This window comes from Gadus chalcogrammus, chromosome 15, assembly GCF_026213295.1.
Source record: "Gadus chalcogrammus isolate NIFS_2021 chromosome 15, NIFS_Gcha_1.0, whole genome shotgun sequence".
NCBI classification, from domain to species: Eukaryota; Metazoa; Chordata; class Actinopteri; order Gadiformes; family Gadidae; genus Gadus; species Gadus chalcogrammus.
This window is the reverse complement of record NC_079426.1, coordinates 552,548-572,547: the sequence shown is the minus strand read 5'-3', so window position 1 is coordinate 572,547 and position 20,000 is coordinate 552,548. Positions and strand designations below refer to the sequence as shown.

The window sequence follows — 20,000 nt, the reverse complement described above, 5'->3', positions numbered from 1 at the left end:
TAACTTGAACTTGTATGATGTAGCCTATATCACAACCTGTTAGATGTAACCTGTTGTGGTACAGCCAGCCGCGTGAACCAGACTTTCCAGCCAACATTAATTCGTGCCGAAAAAATAACAAAAATGCATAATGTATCTTTTAATGGCATGTGTTGCATGCAAAATGTGTGTCATTGAATAATGTCGATTACATATTGACGGCTTTTAAGTAATGTATATTATTGGTAAGATTTGCTGACTTGGCTCATTTATGGGAGACCCTATTGCTTGTATGGCTGGTTAACACTTGCTTCATGCGATATCTAGAAGTGTCTGACCTCCTCGAGTTTGGAGAGTAATGACTCGTGCCCTTCATTAGAACTACACGACAACAATAATTGTTTGGTTGACTCGTTTGAAGTGAATGGACTGTCTTGTGCCAAAGCAATTCACGTTTTCCCCCTTGCGTGTGAGCTTATGTTTGCGTGAGCCGTGAGCATAAACGAAACAATTTCTCCAGAATCATGTCACACGCCTTTTGTAGAGTGAATTAATGTAAACCATTGCCGCTTGTTCCCCATTGTTGGAATACATTGGATTCTCTTAATGGGAAAAGTGACAAGAAAAGAGGAGCGTTATAATTGGATGAATAGAAAGTCACGTGCGTGACAGGCAGTGACTCTGACAGCTGTGAACATGTTTTACTAATTGATCATACAATAATGTTTACATACATACATACATACATACATACATACATACATACATACATACATACATACATACATACATACAGACTAAAACACACACACTCTCATTGTATATCTTTATTGAGGTTGATGAGTTGTTTTTAACATAACATTTTAGTCACGTGTTTGCACATGAATTTCTCTCCAAAGACCAAATGACAGAAGTGTAGTGTAGCAGTTTGCATTGTGATATTAGATAACTGCGCTCTAGTTACGGTGGTTTGCCCGCTCAGCCTCAGCTGCCAGAATAAAGGGCTTCTCTTTATGGCCGAACACATTGTGGATCAGTCTGCCCTGAGATTGTACCTGGGCTCCACGGAGCAAATCACATCTCATTTGCAGGAGAGCTATGCATTAGCGGCCCAGGAGCCTTATGTTTAGTACAAATCCAGTGCAACACAATTTAAGATAAGATTGCCTATCTGTGTGTGTACTTTTGTCTTTGTGTCCATTTTGTTATCCGGCTGTGTGTGATCATGTGATGTGTGTGCGGGTTTAGGCATCGTAAGGTGTCAGTGTACGTGCGACTGGGCATGTGCCGTTAGGCTATATATTTATCTTAGGTGGGTGTTAGCGGGGGGAGCTAGTGGTAAGAGTATGCTGTTAAGATTGGTGAAATAGTGAAATAGTGTACATCACCTTCCAGACGGGGACTTTGTACGCTGGGATTGCCAGTTATCGTATGCCAGGCTGGTGGACCAGCTGTTCTGCATGGCCAAACATAAAACAGGTCTACCGAAAGGATGGCAAATCACTTTGATGGAACATTGACTCCTGCTTTCCTGTTTTCAGCTTGTGTTTTTAGACTTCATGGTCAGCTAATCACACCCCTGTGCATTCATTCAACCCAGGCTTAATGTCTATATCACTGTGTGTTATTGGTGTGCTCGATAAACTTGGATCCGATTTATCACGGCAGCTGACACAGCGATTATTCGCAAAGTCGATGTGTTTATTTGTTGCTCGTCTATAAAATGTCGTAACTATTGACACTAATGCCCATCACAGGTCACCAGATTACAAATAGAGATATTTGAAGTAAGTGCTTGCTTGTTTGTTGCGCAGCCAAGACATTTTTTCGGCCAAAGTATTCCTTTTTATAATGCTTTGAAACCCATTAGCTTCTAGCTTTTTCCATAGCTGTTATCTTCCAATTCAATGCTCCCGCCCCCCTACTTATTCCCTATGTCTATATCTTGTTTGATTTATAGGTTCTATGCATCCGTTCTCAACTCCCAGACTCTTTGGCATAAAAATGTTAAGCCAAACTTTCCCCCCTCTGTGATTGATCATGGCTAACTCATCTTCTATAGACCCCAGTGAATTCAGGCCCGCTGTGCCCTGAGACATGGTGGTGAACTATGGGCATACGTCTGGCCCACTCTAATGATAGAATGCATTGCTGCGGGAAGAAAACACATCCGATATTCAACTGGTGTGCTGCTCTACTTAATCTTTACCATTCGCACGTCGGGGAAACAAACAGTCGGGACAAGTAGACAGGGGAGGAGGAGGATATATCAAGACCTCCTATTTATTTCCGGCTGAAAAGCACAGTGTACACGAGGTAATTTGTGTACTGACTGCTGAATGCATGACTTTCTGTTATGAGAAATGTTGTGTGGGTAGGACTTCTACAGTTGAGTCATTCTTCTTACTTAGAAGCAGTGTGTTGCTGTGTGTGCGTTCATGTGTGTGAGGGATTGAGGGGAAAGCGAGAGGGCATGTGCTGAGCTGGTGTGTTGTTATGTGTTGGTGTGTGTCGGTGTGTGTGTGCATCCTCGATGAAGCTGACCTGCGCGTTGCTTAAAGGTAGTGTGGGTGGTCTCCAACCATCCGCCTTTGTTTAGAGTGAAACGAAAACCCTCTAGAAATAACTCTGCTGGGGCACCTAAGTACGGTGGAGCACACTCACTAGGTGCATGTGTGTGTGTGTGTGTGTGTGTGTGTGTGTGTGTGTGTGTGTGTGTGTTTTAAGAGTTGTGGCTCAAGAGATGAGTGGTAATTATAGAAGTGTGCTACAGTAATCTCCTCTTCCGCCTCACTTGCCAAACTCAAGGGGAATTGCATCAAATCATACACACACACATATACGCTTGGACACACACACACACACACACACACACACACACACACACACACACACACACACACACACACACACACACACACACACACACACACACACACACACACACACACACACACACACACACACACACACACACACACACACACACACACACAATCACTCATCCTTGTTTCTCCACATATGCTATAATGTCTACTTATACTCCCTTTGTATCACTTGGCTGAGCCCAGAATATACCCTCTGTTGGCTAGGTGATGAGCAGTGCCTGTCAGCAGGCGCCACCCAATCACGTTCCACAAAAACCCTGCAAGCATAAACGACGTTAACCGAAATTAAAGTTGCACCTTCCCTACCCCATCGCCGCCCACACATCGGCTCTGTTGGTTCGTCCCAAGTCGTTTTAGTTAAAGACAAAAGGGAGGAAACGTGTTTCTGCCGGAGACGATGGCTGTTAGCCATGTGCAGTCCTGGCTTTGGTTTCATAACTGGACTGTCAACGTGGGAGGCGAGTGAGCCGTGATAGGTGGACACCTTCTCACTTGGTGTCCTCTCAGTGTTCTGTGTGTGTGTTAATGATGGGGAACAGCAGAGGTAGGCAGGCAGGGCTTCATCTGGGTCTTAGTGAGGGTTACTGATAGCCAATCAGCAGGGGTATACACCCGTGGCCCACGACTGACTGGATGTGGTCAACATGGTGGACGGAGTGGAGGCATTTCATGATAGAAGAGATGAGAGTCAGCATGTGAGGTCCTATTCCTCGAGGGACGCCAGGAAGACCTTCAGACTAACCTATTGAAACTAGTGCTTGGCTGGTAGGTAAAAAGATTAGTTACTCAAAGTTTATTTTGGACCATTGTTAAGACTATTACAAGTTATTCCCCAATAAAGACAAAACAACATTAACTGCAGTCACAATATTAAAGATTGCATTGCATTAGAGGATATTCCATTAGATTGGATTACATTATGGGATTGGGTTACCTTGTGGGATTGGATTACATTATGGGATTGGACTGGATTGGATAAAATCAGATTATATTAATACTTAATCATCCCAGGGGGGCATTATTTGTTACATTAGCACACCAAATAGGCTAATGTAGGCCTAATAAATATAATATAATATTGATTACCATTATAATTGTTGCACAAATACACATACATTCAAACGTTGACCTGAACAATACAAAAGTACAAAAGTAAAACATAACTGTAATGCGACCTGGTCAAGAAAAAGGAGACAAAATTGTGTGGTTGAGCTGCAGGGCAATTATCCTGCTGTCCTGCAGCCCCTGCACACGTTGACTGACAGAGATGATTGTGATATTGTATGAGCTGCGTTCAGGGCGGGGGTGTCTCACATGGCAGGGAGTGTCAGAGGGCCAGGGGCTCGTGGCCCGTCTCCGTGCGCGGGTCGGGATGTTAATTGCCAATGGCCGTCATTAATAGGCTCAGTTTAATGTGTCATCTAATGTGCTGAGACATTTGTGGTATGTGAAACACCACAGGGGGCCCGACTGGGTTTTACTGGATGTCATGACGCACGCACGCACGCACGCACGCACGCACGCACGCACGCACGCACGCACGCACGCACGCACGCACGCACACACACAGACACACAGACACACACACACACCGACAGACGACCGTCTTGGGACTGTAGCTTAATGGGAGTGGATGCCAGAATCAATTCTAACAAGTTTTAATCTTTGACCAAATGTGCGTGGGGACCTGGGCTCGTTAATTAAAATAAGACCCGTCTTAAGTTCCAGCGTTGCCCCTTTGCCCTTGCATGTGTACGGCAGCCCTTTAGTGATGGCTGGGGGAGAGGCAATCCCCCGGAGTCGAGAGGGAATCAGAGAACGCTTAAGGGTGCGCTAGCTACTCATAGAATGAATAAGAATATGACTGGATGATAATGACAAACGTGGATGTTTTAAGTTGTAAGTTGTATTTATTGCAGTTAATGTAAGTTGCTCATCGTAATGTGAGGGTCTGCTAAATTGAATTGAATTAAATCTGTGGGTGGATGTGTGACAGTGTGTGAGAGTGTGTGTGTTGATGCGTATGTGTATTTGTGTATTTTCCCCATTTTCTCCAAATCATGATGAGGGTGATGATGATTGACTGAGCGTCTCGGGAGCATGTCATCCATCATCTGCCTCTCCCTAGGCCTGCACTGTCCTGTCACTCACACCTGATCTGCATTACCCCATGGTTTAGACTGAGGAGCTAAATAGCAAATGGACAGCATCTTGTTGGCACCACAGAGAGAGGTAGACGATGCTTCTTAACCATGCTGACTCATCTTCTATGTTTGTGTATATTTGAGATAGAGAGATGGAGAGAGATCGAAAATGGTCTTAGGTGGTTATCAGCTATATAGTTGGAGTTGGAGATTAAAGGTTTGTTCAGTCGGGCTTGGGGCGGTGCAGGGTGTGTGTGAGCCATCCACTCATTTGGAGTGTGAAGGTCATGACATTCTCTATTTAGAGTGGTGGAAAGTGTGTGTGTGTGTGTGTGTGTACTCTTGTGATGTGTGTCTATGTAGGAGTATGTGTTATTTACTTATTTTCTTCATATTTTTTTCTTAGATTTTCTCCAGACTAAATGAAGTGCAGAATGCACTTCATTAGTCAACAATAGGAGGTGGGTCCTTTCTCCATCACTGCCCTTCGCAGCTGGAGACGGTAAATGCCTGGGACCACTGCAGAGACATTGGTCCTGGAACTGAATCCCACCTGTCCCAAAAAAGATAAAAGCCCAAAAAAAGGAAGAAAATCCCCAAATTCCTAAAATAATCCTAACACTAAAAAAGATAAATGATAAATGTAAGTGGGTGTTAGTGGGTTTTTTGCTGGTGGCAAAGGGGCTTTAATGACATTAAGTACTATCCAATGATGCAGTTCCGATAGTCTCCTCATAGGCAGGGCGATGGTGAATGTGGGTTATTAATGAGTGACACCCAGCCACGTTGAGTCACCCAACAACAGCCGGAGTGTTGACAGTACAACAGAGGGCGGATCTGCACACAGCCACAGATTACACAGGACGGGTTATCCCACAAGAACAGCACTCGCATTGTTTATTATTGTTGGTTATTATTTATTTACAACCCATGTGCATCCATAACACACACACACACACACACACACACACACACACACACACACACACACACACACACACACACACACACACACACACACACACACACACACACACACACACACACACACACACACACACACAGCAAAGGACCCATGCAGACTTAAAGAGAGTCATTCATTGTGCAGGAGAACATTGCAGCTAGTCTGACAATCAATCACAAAGTTCAAACTGAACTAGACAGACACACTCAACCACAGGCCTGTGGACAGCTCTGCAGATGTCAGGAGAAGATGGACAAAGCCAATCACTAGTCACCAGTAATCCTGTCTGTCCGAATACATGTCTCCTAAGCCAAGGATAACTGAAAGCTCTTTATTACTCTATTATGACAGCAACTCAACACGCATCCACGCACGCACGCACGTGCACAAACACACACACACACACACGTTCACAAACACGTGCACACACGTACACACACACACACACACACACACACACACACACACACACACACACACACACACACACACACACACACACACACACACACACACACACACACACACACACACACACACACACACACACGTACCAGGTGGCAGTGGCTATCATCTGCTACACCTAGACACAGGCTGCAGACTTACTTAATAAAAATGGAAAAATGGAGTAGAAACTTCTCGATAAAGAACTCCTAGATACAAAAACTAGAAGAATACTACATGGTCACTGGAATAACCTTCCGTCAGCAGGTCGTTTAAATATTCATGCCACCTTTATTTCTGCTTTAAAAGCAAGACGTGCCCGACCAGCTGTGGGTGTTGAACCACACCATGATGCCCTGACGACCCGTCCAACAGCGCTATCTTGGCGCCAAGCAGCCCCTCACTTTAAAATGGCGGCATCATTACAGGAGCCCTGTCAGGCCCTGGGCGCGCCGGCCGGAGGCGAGCTTACCTGGCAGCTTTCTACTGTATTTCTGCCAAATTGCTGAACTCACATGAATTGTCAACCAGATAAATGTACTGTGGCACAAAAAGAAGGAGAAGGCTGTCCTATTCTATAATGTATGATGCGCTTCATGGCATTTCATTTTTTGAAAATGGGGACACTGGGAGAGATATAAATAAATTGCTGAGCTGTGAGCGTAGTGTGTTCTGCTCCACAGGGTGATGTCACGACTCGCAAATTAACATTCCACCAATCGCGGCCGCCTACTGTTACCATACACCTGGTCTCTGGGCGGCATCGGGTCGCTTAAGGCTGACACTTTTAATACATTTGCTTAAACGGGCTTCATTGCACCCTACACTGGTCTTGGCTCAGTAGCTTTTTGTTGGTGAAGGCCCTCCTTTATCAACCGCTGGTTCTGGTGTTGGCGTCTCCCCGGTGGTTCATGCTGCAAAGCCATGAAGGGTTCGGCAAGCTGGAACCACTCTCCTAATGAAAGCTCTTTCACGCACGCACGCACGCGCGCACGCACACGCACACGCACACGCACAGGCACCCACCCACCCACCCACTAAGACACATGCACAGGCATCCACACAGACACACACACATGAATACACACACACACACACGCAAACTAGGGGTGTAACAGTTTAGGTGAGTCACAGTTTGGTTCGTTAGTTGTGGTTTTTAGTTCGGTAGTACTATATATAAAGTACTATTTATATTTTCTTCACCTTGGTAAACTCGTTGTAAGTTCGGTTCAGTAATATTGATTTTTGTAACTTTATAAACCCAGGGTAGGCTCAATATAGTATAAAATGCTTTGTTTCCTGTCTGTGCAGTTACATGAACACACCTGCTTGCACACACACGGTCGCATGCACATTGCACACTGGCCAGACTGCAGGTTTGATTGATTGGTGCTGTGACCACCATAACAGCAAAGGGGTTGTCAGAGGCCAGCAAATAACATTACCGCCACAGGTGGCTCCATGTATAATTTCTGTGTGTGTGTGCGCTGTGCATGCATGAGTGTGTGCGTGGTGAAAGGCATGAACAAAGACGAAAGGGCCCAAAAAAAAGAAGCAAAGGAAGGCAAAGAGAAATTGGAGAGGGAAAGAGAAGAAATTAATTTCCTTTTGAAATTAGACACCGGTGTCCACTTCTACGGTGACACCTAGAGGTAATTCCACAAATTGATTGATATCACACAACTTAAATAAATTAGTTTTCAGCCATGATGAAGCTGCAGGTTAATGTGAAGCCTTGCTCCACTGCCTCCAGTGGGTCCAACGTGCACCAGGAACCCAGATTGATAACCTGGAGGGGTGGACTCATGGTGTTCGTTCTTTGATGAATGTTGATGGAATATAGTTGGACGCAAAACGATTTAACTAGATGCCTTCCAGATGCCTAAAGTAACAATTCAACAATTACCATGGGTAAGCTTAGCTTGCTCGGTGTTAATTGGATATTAACAGATAGGAAGTGGCTACACACCAGGGTGTCTGGTGTAGCACTGCCTCACTCCATTTGAGGTTGATTTATTTCTACTTGATTTGATTAATGAAATAAATCACAAATAAAAAATGTCTCCGATCTCATGGGGGGATGAGATGTCTCATATTTCATGATGACAAACTTATTCTTTAACAAGAATGGGAAAAATTACAACACAACTAACAGCGAACCTTTTCCAACTGTAACTAATGATCACCATAGAAATATAACCCCATATAACCCCCACTTAGCAAATGACCTTCATGCTGCAGCCTAAGTGTACATGCACTCAATTATGAATCAATATATTAATAATTAAATAAATCATTGTTGTTGAATCACTGCTGTAATTAGCTGCATGCCGTGCTTCTCTCTGATGTTTCCTAGATTGAAGCCGCACCAAAGACGTCTGGAAGACTCAGACAATGTTTGGGTTAGTCAACATCATCAAGATGTTTTCCCCTAATGAGGGGTGAGCTAAGGAGAGGCGAAGCACTCAGAGAAAGTCATTAAGGGGTGCAAACGGTTATTAATGAGCCCATTATGGTATTCACAACGTAGAGTATGAGCCATTGTTTACCTGCTGATTCCAGCGCTGAAGACGGACGGCGTGGGTCACCTACATCCACGCGCTCTAATGGAGGCTCTTATTCTTATTAGGGCCGGTAAATTAGACGTGTCGGTAAAGTTTGATTCATTTAATTGAGAAAACGTGTGTGTGTGTGTGTGTGTGTGTGTGTGTGTGTGTGTGTGTGTGTGTGTGTGTGTGTGTGTGTGTGTGTGTGTGTGTGTGTGTGTGTGTGTGTGTGTGTGTGTGTGTCTCGGAGCCTGTGTATTTAGTAGGAAGTAGGTGTGACGGTCTTTATTATACACAGTCACTTCTATATTGTTTTTCAAACTTTTGCATTTGCAGCTATTCCTCACTCTCTAACAGAACAAACTCTCTTATTAAATTCTTTGCTGTTAGTCCCTGGTTACTTGCGTCATCTAGATATGACAGCTCAGTTTGAGTGCATGTCTAGTTTTGTCGACATTGCTACTCACCGAATGTTGTTTTTATTGATGGAGTGCAGTTGTAAATTAGTTGTAAATCGGTCAGATCACAGTCAGTGTGATCTGGAACCTCTAATGTGTGTGTGTGTGTGTGTGTGTGTGTGTGTGTGTGTGTGTGAGTTGTGTTAATGTGAGTTTGAGTTTGTGTGGGTGTGTAGAGGCAGAGCTCATTGATATTCCTCTGTGAATGTTTCTTTAAGGACTGTTGACCTCTCCTATCCTTGACTACTTCATGTTAATGCATGAAATATGGATTCAATTAACGCAGTTGCCTTTTAGTCCCTCTCTCGCCCTTCCTCTCTTCATTCTCTTCTTCTTTCTCCTCTCTCCCTCTCCGTTCCTCTCTCCCTCTCCGTTCCTCTCTCCCTCTCCGTTCCTCTCTCCCTCTCTCCCTCTCCCTCCCTCTCTCCCTCTCCGTTCCTCTCTCCCTCTCTCCGTTCCTCTCTCCCTCTCCCCCTCTCTCCCTCTCCCCCCTCTCCCTCTCCGTTCCTCTCTCCCTCTCCGTTCCTCTCTCCCTCTCCCCCTCTCTCCCTCTCCCCCTCATCTCCCTCTCCGTTCCTCTCTCCCTCTCCGTTCCTCTCTCCCTCTCCGTTCCTCTCTCCCTCTCCCCTCTCTCCTCCCTCTCCCCCTCTCTCCTCCTCCGTGCCTCTCTCCCTCTCCGTTCCTCTCTCACTCTCTCCCCTCTCTCCCTCTCCCCCTCTCTCCCTCTCCGTTCCTCTCTCCCATCTCCGTTCCTCTCTCCTCTCCGTTCCTCTCTCCCTCCGTTCCTCTCTCCCTCTCCGTTCCTCTCTCCCTCTCCGTTCCCTCTCTCCCCTCTCCGTTCCTCTCTCCCTCTTCGTTCCTTCTCTCCCTCCTCCCCCTCTCTCCTCTCCCCCCCTCTCTCCCTCTCCCCCTCTCTCCCTCTCCCCCTCTCGCCCTCTCCGTTCCTCTCTCCCTCGCCCCCTCCTATCCTCCCTCTCCGTTCCTCTCTCCCTCTCCCCCTCTCTCCCTCTCCGTTCCTCTCCCTCTCCGTTCCTCTCTCCCTCTCCGTTCCTCTCTCCCTCTCCGTTCCCTCTCCCTCTCCGTTCCTCTCTCCCTCTCCGTTCCTCTCTCCCTCTCCCCCTCTCTCCCTCTCCGTTCCTCTCTCCCTCGCCGTTCCTCTCCTCCCTCTCCCCCTCTCTCCCTCTCCCCCTCTCCTCCCTCTCCGTTCCTCGCTCCCTCTCCGTTCCTCTCTCTCCCTCTCCGTTCCTCTCTCCTCCTCCGTTCCTCTCTCCCTCTCCGTTCCTCTCTCCCTCTCCCCCTCTCTCCCTCTCCGTTCCTCTCCTCTCCGTTCCTCTCCTCCCTCTCCGTTCCTCTCTCCCATCTCCGTTCCTCTCTACACCTCTCCCCCCCTCTCTCCCTCATCCCCCTCTCTCCCTCTCCGTCCTCTCTCCTCCCTCTCCCCCTCTCTCCCTCTCCCCCTCTCATCCCTCTCCCCCTCGCTCCTCTCCCCCTCTCTCCCTCTCCGTTCCTCTCTCCCTCTCCCCCTCTCTCCCTCTCCGTTCCTCTCTCCCTCTCCCCCTCTCTCCCTCTCCCCCTCTCTCCCTCTCCGTTCCTCTCTCCCTCTCCGTTCCTCTCTCCCTCTCCGTTCCTCGCTCCCTCTCCGTTCCTCTCTCCCTCTCCGTCCCTCTCTCCCTCTCCGTCCCTCTCTCCCTCTCCCCCTCTCTCCCTCTCCGTTCCTCTCTCCCTCTCCCCTCTCTCCCTCTCCCCCTCTCTCCCTCCTCCGTTCCTCTCTCCCCCTCTCCGTTCCGCTCTCCCTCTCCGTTCCTCTCTCCCTCTCCTTCCGTTCCTCTCTCCTCTCTCCGTCCTCCTCTCCTCCCTCTCCGTTCCTCTCTCCCTCTCCCCCTCTCTCCCTCTCCGTTCCTCTCTCCCTCTCCGTCCCTCTCCCCTCCCGTTCCTCTCCCCCTCTCTCCCTCTCCTTCCTCTCTCCCTCCCTCTCCTTCCTCTCTCCCTCCCTCTCCTCCTCTCTCCCTCTCCGTTCCTCTCTCCCTCTCCCCCTCTCTCCCTCTCCGTTCCTCTCTCCCTCTCCCCCTCTCTCCCTCTCCGTTCCTCTCTCCCTCTCCGTTCCTCTCTTCCCTCTCCCCCTCCTCGTCCCCTCTCCGTTCCTTCTCTCCCTCTCCGTTCCTCTCTCCCTCTCCCCCTCTCTCCCTCTCCTCCCCCTCTCTCCCTCTCTCCGTTCCTCTCTCCCTCTCCGTTCCTCTCTCCCTCTCCGTTCCTCTCTCCCTCTCCGTTCCTCTCTCCCTCTCCCTCTCCGTTCCTCTCTCCCTCTCCGTTCCTCTCTCCCTCTCCGTTCCTCTCCCCCTCTCTCCCTCTCCGTTCCTCTCTCCCTCTCCCCCTCTCTCCCTCTCCGTTCCTCTCTCCCTCTCCGTTCCTCTCTCCCTACTCCGTTCCTCTCTCCCTCTCCGTTCCTCTCTCCCTCTCCGTTCCTCTCACCCTCTCCGTTCCTCTCTCCTCTCTCCGTCCTCTCTCCCTCTCCGTTCCTCTCTCCCTACTCCGTTCCTCTCTCCCTCTCCGTTCCTCTCTCCCTCTCCGTTCCTCTCTCCCTCTCCGTTCCTCTCTCCCTACTCCGTTCCTCTCTCCCTCTCCCCCTCTCTCCCTCTCCGTTCCTCTCTCCCTCTCCGTTCCTCCTCCCTCTCCGTTCCTCCTCCCTCTCCGTTCCTCTCTCCCTCTCCGTTCCTCTCTCCCTCTCCCCCTCTCTCCCTCTCCCCCTCTCTCCCTCTCCCCCTCTCTCCCTCTCCGTTCCTCTCTCCCCTCTCCGTTCCTCTCTCCCTCTCCGTTCCTCTCTCCCTCTCCGTTCCTCTCTCCCTCTCCGTTCCTCTCTCCCTCTCCGTTCCTCTCTCCCTCTCCGTTCCTCTCTCCCTCTCCCCCCTCTCTCCCTCTCCGTTCCTCTCTCCCTCTCCGTTCCTCTCTCCCTCTCCCCCTCTCTCCCTCTCCCCCTCTCTCCCTCTCCGTTCCTCTCTCCCTCTCCGTTCCTCTCTCCCTCTCCGTTCCTCTCTCCCTCTCCCCCTCTCTCCCTCTCCGTTCCTCTCTCCCTCTCCGTTCCTCTCTCCCTCTCCGTTCCTCTCTCCCTCTCCGTTCCTCTCTCCCTCTCCGTTCCTCTCTCCCTCTCCGTTCCTCTCTCCCTCTCCGTTCCTCTCTCCCTCTCCGTCCTCTCTCCCTCTCCCCCTCTCTCCCTCTCTCCTCTCCCCCTCTCTCCCTCTCCCCTCACTAGCTCCGTCTCTCAGGGGCAGTTGAGGTTATTAGGTGGATGCTTCGTAATAGTTTGGTCTCCAGCGTCATGGCTGAGTGAACCCATGTCAAAGGGCCTGCTGCATTATGAAATAACCGGTTGGTCAGGCCTTGTGTGTGTGTGTGTGTGTGTGTTTGTGTGTGTGTGTGTGTGGACAATGTTTTTACGGAAGATTCAATCTGTTAACAGTTTTTTTTGAGATATAGACGCCAGGATAGGACTACAGCCATTCGTATTGGTTTGTTGACTAGATGCGATCTGTTCCCAAAATGCATGTGTTTAGAGACTGCAAAGTAAGGGTAGTCCAGTGAACAGCAGGCATCCCCGGATCTACAGAACCGAGCCTGCACACACACACCAACCATTGAGAAGTCTGCATCATTTAACTCAGACACTTAACTTGCATGCTGTGTGGATAACGCAAACACTCACCATATAACATTCCTAAACCACACAAACACAAACTTACACAAAGCTAAGGCTTTTTTATCTACATAGGTTTTGTTTCAAGTTGATTTGTAAATGTTGTATAAAGACATTTCAACTCACAAACCGGTAGAACATATGGTTTCTCCCAACATCCGATTATCTATTTTTAAACAGGGTACGTTTTTAGATTTTGCTTTATTCTTGGATGCTGGAAAGTCAAGTATCTTTAGACTGTTGTCAATCAAGGCATGCCACATATATGGTTATTGAGAACTTTTTTCCCTCCAAATTCAGGTTGAAGCGTGTAAGCATATGACTATGCTTGCATTGTCTTGCCATACTGTCTTTCATTTTCGTCCATCATTTCCTATCGTAAGTTACTAGAAACCGTTACTGTCAGAAAGTATTAGCTCCATCAGCATGGCTGGCCTGTCATGGGTTTGAGCCACAATGGCGGCTTCAGGGCGTTTGCATCAGTATATCTGATCCCCAGTGCATCATGGGTAAGCGTAATGTAGAGTCTGTAATTACACGAAGAGTAGCCTGAGTCTGAGACACAGCTCCTCTCTGTGCTCGCATTCCCTTTGACATCCTAACACATAATGAACATTCAGGAAACCTGGCAGCCCCATTTCTAGAGTACCATTAATTAACACCAGTTGACTAAGTAATAAGCATTTTTAAATGTCATTAGCATAGGGGATGGGGTGGTTTGGATTGGAGATGGGACCACTGCCAGCAGTGTAATCTGGACTAACTAAGAACCAAACTGCAATACATAACCTAACCCTATTAAATAGAGGATCAACTAATACCCTACTTAATATGAACACCATTACCTTAGTTAACATGAACACGATAAGTAAACATTATTAGTACCCTTATTGTAAAACAAACTTAAGCAAAATAAACTGAAGTCCTTTGATTACACTAAATCTACAGTACTGTCATTATGTTATTAAAATAGCATATTCTTAATGTTACTCTTTCAGCAAATGTTTTATTCTCTTTTGAATCATCCACTTTTATATTTTAATATCCCAGCCGATGTGACTTCTGTGGCGGCGATACCGCCTGCCTTCATGTTCTCCATAAGCTCAATTACACAATCCGATGGCACAGTATCCGCCCACACGCACACATGAATATAGATCTAGAGCAGGTGGAGGTGGGCTCCTCTGCCTCTTGCGCAACCACAGGTGACTCAAGACCCTTCCATGCACCTCCATGATACTGGCGTGATAATCACAACATGCAGATTGTCCACCGTTTCCACCCTGCCACGTGGCACTAAGTGTACCGTAGTGGTACTGCAGGAATATAGTTCTGTGCTTTTGTTTTCCAGTCGTTGATGTTAAGCAAGTCTTGCGTAATAATGTTGGTGCAGCTGACATCAAAAACTGTTAAGCTGTCAGCATTTCCCGACCACGGCTTGATCTGCACACAAGTGTGCATTGTGCGAATTGACCTAACGCTCCCACTGAATTCTACAGCTGTCAGTCAAAATCAGCCCGATTACACCCGCACACACAGGTTCAGGTGAGCTTCGGGGCCCATGGACAGGTGGACGCTGTGGATTAATAGTTCAGCTGCTGTGTGTCAGCGGGTATTAACCCTGCTTCCCCTGCCCTCACTGCCTCTGTCTCCACGTCCACATAACGCTCATGGAAACCGTATATATTTAGCGGCCTCACAGCTGGCAACCAAGAACGGAAAGCCTCAACGCCAACCCACCTTGTTGCCTTATTTGTTTTATCCTTTCGGAAATGAAGTGGACTCAACAGTAAGGGAGACGGATGATGACAGCGACCCATTGGTTCAGGGTGTGTAACTCTGATCCCAGACACAACACACATATACACACAGACACACACACACGCATATACACACTCATGCATATACACACCCGCACACGTCTAGGTGTGCGTGCGTGTCTGGTCGTGGGTGTATGTTTTTGCAGGGCTCTTTTGCAGGGCTCTGACAGAGCCAGCTCTTGCCTAGCACACGGAGAACATGCCGTTTTTTTGTTCCACCGCCTCAGTTCTCCGTATCCTCTCTCCTCTTCTCTACTGTTGGATGATGTCACTGAGATAGAGAGACACACAGATAGAGAGGCAGAGAGAATGAGAGAGGGCAGAGAGAGTTGAAGTTCACTATTCACCACAACGGATTCAATGGGTAAAATGTACATATCATATTACTCATACCAATTCATGTGACATGCTGTATTTATATCACAATGTTTGTGAGCATATTCTGGCCAGTAGACAAACACACTCTAATACTTGGGTATAAAGAGTGCTGCTCTCTCCCGAGCCTCTCTAAATCTGTCTGCCGAGTATAAGGGAAAACGGAAGCCTCACCGGGTCCTTAACGAAGCCTCCACACTCCAAGCTCTCTGCTAAGCCTTAGATATTCGCGCTAAAGATAGAATGTAACAATGAGGCTTGTGCTTCAGTTCTGCCCTAATAGGCTGTGATTGGGACTTTTTTTTCCTTTTTTTTAATGGTTCAAACTTGCTGAATCGAGCACGGTGCTTCTAAAAGAGTATTATAATAAGGCTTGCACTCAAAGAGGTTCTTTGTTCTCGCATGACGGGTTCCTGGTGGAATGTTTAATGTTTGAGTGTTATCTATGCGTTGATGGAGATTAGTGTAATCATTTCACATTAAGACATAACGGAGATTAAGGCTTTTGTGTGTCTTTGTCAGGGTTTTCTTTGTTTTATGTCTGCTTCTGTAATGAAATGAAGGTTGATTGAAACTCAATAAGATATTCAATTTCGACCCAAGAAACAAATTATAAAACAACTTTCTGTATACCTGGTGTAAATATAGATATAATTATTTCAGTTTCTGACTAGGCCAAGAAACAGTGAAGGGGTGTGTGTGTGTGTGTGTGTGTGTGTGTGTGTGTGTGTGTGTGTGTGTGTGTGTGTGTGTGTGTGTGTGTGTGTGTGTGTGTGTGTGTGTGTGTGTGTGTGTGTGTGCTCATTGTGTTCTGTAGAGAGATAGAGTGACCCAGTGACTGGTACAGAACCGGGCGAGAGACATTGAAGAAGACTGCTAATCGATGGCCTGCTCTCCTGACGGCGATTTAGCAGCATTTATAAAAGACAACGATGGCATGAAGGGATTATGAAGAACAAAGATAATGCTGATGGAAGTTTTTGTCTAGCATTTAGTTTGCCGAGGTCAAAGCTGAAGCAGCTAAAGAGAAAATCCCCTCCTCTCTCATCCCGTCTTCTGCTGATGTGTGGCTCCGTGCCTCTTGGTCGCAATCGCACATCAAAGCCCCAACTATAATCCCCCTCCACCCCTCCTCGTTATCAGCCTCCCCTTCACTGTCAAGCACACAGCACAAACATTTTTTGGCATCACATTAACTGGTTGTGCCGTTTTTTCATCTTATTATCGCCCAAAATTAAGAATAAATCAAATGGTTTCGGACGAATAAGATCGTAGTATTGTCGGAAGATGGCATTATCGGTGACATTACGCATGGCGGTGCAAACCGAAAAAAATAGTGAGCTTTTGGAATCATCGGCCAAGGATTCACTCTGTTTCCAGGTAGATTGTGGCACTCTGTGCTGCTTTCAATCTAAAATGTTTTTTTTGCCATGGCTGACACGAGAAATATTTCGGCTGTTGTGGCTGCCAACTGGGAATGTCCGGGAAGCCACAGAGCAGAAACACCAGTCACGTCTCGGATCAAGCATATTAACTCTTATTGAAAAAGAAAAAAACGAAACGAATCGATCCTAAAAATGTTGTCTTTTCCTACAAATTATGCAGTTTTCATCAACCTTCTATTTTAATGCTTCAGACTGCGTGAAAATATGTTGATGAAAACAAGCTAGTTTAAAAAAGTGTCAGTTTCTATGAAGTTAACCTGAATAAAGGCTGTCCTCTCATAATGTATTGGGGAACCGCCCGGGGAGCTCCAGTGGCAGGGGGTTGAGGTTTGTGTGCAGACATGTAAATATGTTGTTGTTCACTATACACAACTCCTCTCTATAATCCGTACAGACGCATTCAAACAAGCTGGAGCCATTCACTAGTATAACACTGCATCACCTCAAGTAACCTCGCTTCTCTTTCCTTTCCTCTCTTCTCCTCTCCTCTCCTTTCCTTTCCTTTCCTTTCTTCTCCTCTCCTCTCCTCTCCTTTCCTTTCCTTTCGTCTCTTCTCCTCTCTTCTCTCTTATTCTCTCCTCTCGTCTTCAGTCCTCTTCTTCACCTCCCTTCACCTCTCCTCTGCTCCTCCACTCCTCTGCTCCTCCACTCCTCTGCTCCTCCCCTCCTCTGCTCCTCCTCTCCTCTGCTCCTCCACTCCTCTGCTCCTCCACTCCTCTGCTCCTCCCCTCCTCTGCTCCTCCTCTCCTCTGCTCCTCCACTCCTCTGCTCCTCCACTCCTCTGCTCCTCCGGGGCTAGTCTTCTTATCACCTCTCCTCTGCTCCTCCACTCCTCTGCTCTTCAGTCCTCTTCACCTCCCTTCACCTCTCCTCTGCTCCACCTCTCCTCTGCTCCTCCACTCCTCTGCTCCTCCTCTCCTCTGCTCCTCCCCTCCTCTGCTCCACCTCTCCTCTGCTCCTCCACTCCTCTGCTCCTCCGGGGCTAGTCCTCCCTTCACCTCTCCTCTGCTCCTCCTCTCCTCTGCTCCTCCTCTCCTCTGCTCCTCCTCTCCTCTGCTCCTCCACTCCTCTGCTCCTCCACTCCTCTGCTCCTCCGGGGCTAGTCCTCCCTTCACCTCTCCTCTGCTCCTCCTCTCCTCTGCTCCTCCTCTCCTCTGCTCCTCCACTCCTCTGCTCCTCCACTCCTCCTCTCCTCCACTCCTCTGCTCCTCCTCTCCTCTGCTCCTCCTCTCCTCTGCTCCTCCGGGGCTAGTCCTCCCTTCACCTCTCCTCTGCTCCTCCACTCTGCTCCTCCACTCCTCTGCTCCTCCACTCCTCTGCTCCTCCGGGGCTAGTCCTCCCTTCACCTCTCCTCTGCTCCTCCTCTCCTCTGCTCCTCCGGGGCTAGTCTCTTATCACCCTCAGCCAGCTGTGGGATTGGGAACACAGACCTCTCTCTGGCGCTTTCCTCCAATTCTCCCGGAGCTAAAGAAGAGGGAGAAATAATTTGGCCCGATCCCCATTCATAGCATGCAATCAGGTGCATGGATGCACTGGTGTGTGTCAACAAAGACACAAAACAATCACACACAAACATACACACACACACACACACAGGTCTATACAAAGAGAGGCATAGCAAACACACAAACACACAGACACACACACACACACACACACACACACACACACACACACACCACACACACACACACACACACACACACACACACACACACACACACACACACATCACACACACAGAACAAGACACGTAGGTGTGCACACAAGCACAAGAAACACACACACACACACACACACACACACACACACACACACACACACACACACACACACACACACACACACACACACACACACACACACACACACACGCACACTAACTAGAAGTTAGAACAGTGAACCTTGCCTGCCGATGTGCTTCATTAAGTGTGAAGCCTGCAGAGGAATTATTAATGACGGGGGGGACGACATATTTTCTGACTGCATATTTTCATTCTGCGGCCTCACTGGGTGACTTCATATAATGCCACCTGTCTGTGGCTGTTAATTACTATATTTCCCCCAGTCTTTTCACCTACTTAGGCACTTTAATGAACCACCTCAGAGGAGTGTGTGTGTGTGTATGTGTGTGTGTGTGTGTGTGTGTGTGTGTGTGTGTGTGTGTGTGTGTGTGTGTGTGTGTGTGTGTGTGTGTGTGTGTGTGTGTGTGTGTGTGTGTGTGTGTGCGTTACATCTAAGCTGCACAAGCTTTGGTGATTTGAACAGGAGCTAATTATCTCTCCTCAACTTTTGTGCCCGGCGTGCTCTGAAATAGGCACAGGAACAATAGACAAGACTGCGAAGCAGCGCAGAGAATGTGTGTCTCTGTGTCCAGTGTGTGAAAGCAGGGGGAACGCGGCCAGTCGTGGAGAGGATTGTAGCATTCTAATTCAGTGAGAATATAGTCGTCATCATGGATGTGTACTCCAGCCAGGCATGCGTGTGTTATTGTTGTGTTACGGCTACCATATGCACTTATTGCCCATCCATCTACAAAACCCACACGCGCACGCTTCGTTAGACATTCATGCTAAACAGGACAACAACTGGCATTCAGTTGCTTTAAGCCGTGGAATCTGAGCAGATAGTGCAGTATGCTGTATTGTTCTCCTTTCAGACGGAGCACAGACATATCCTCGCACTGATGCAACGTCATATAAATAGGAGGATGCTTTCAAAGAAAATGTTATCGGAAGTAAGTTAATGAAAGAAGAATAAGCCTGCTCATGTGTTTGTAAACATATGAATTATGCACAATGGTATAATTTATAAGAGGATTTAGCACTTGGCTTGTAGTACTAGAACCTCAGAGATTAAACCTGTAACACTATTCCAAACACCAGAATCCAAGGCCTTGCTTCTGGATCCCCAGAAGAAGTTCCAGAAGATCCAGAATTTAAGTCTGTGTTCCTCTCTGGGGGATAGATCTGTTGGATTTATCTTCTTCACATCCAGCAGGCTTCATCATCCTGTCCTCAGAGATGTACTCACACACGCACGCACGCACGCACGCACGCACGCACGCACGCACGCACGCACGCACGCACGCACGCACGCACGCACGCACGCACGCACGCACGCACGCACGTACGCACATACACGCGCCTTCTTTCGTTCTCTCCGTGTTTGCAATCTCAGAGTTTCTCAGATATGTTTCTTTCAGGTAACTTGGTTATTACTGAATTTGTCACCATAGCAACTCATTTG

At 47.8% G+C, this 20,000-nt stretch overlaps 1 protein-coding gene across 2 annotated transcripts in view; it reads left to right on the top strand.

The window, feature by feature from the left end:
* LOC130404500 (Kv channel-interacting protein 2) overlaps window positions 1-20,000 on the top strand; it is a 43,768-nt gene that overhangs the window by 392 nt on the left and 23,376 nt on the right. The gene's annotated exons all lie outside the window — the stretch shown is intronic.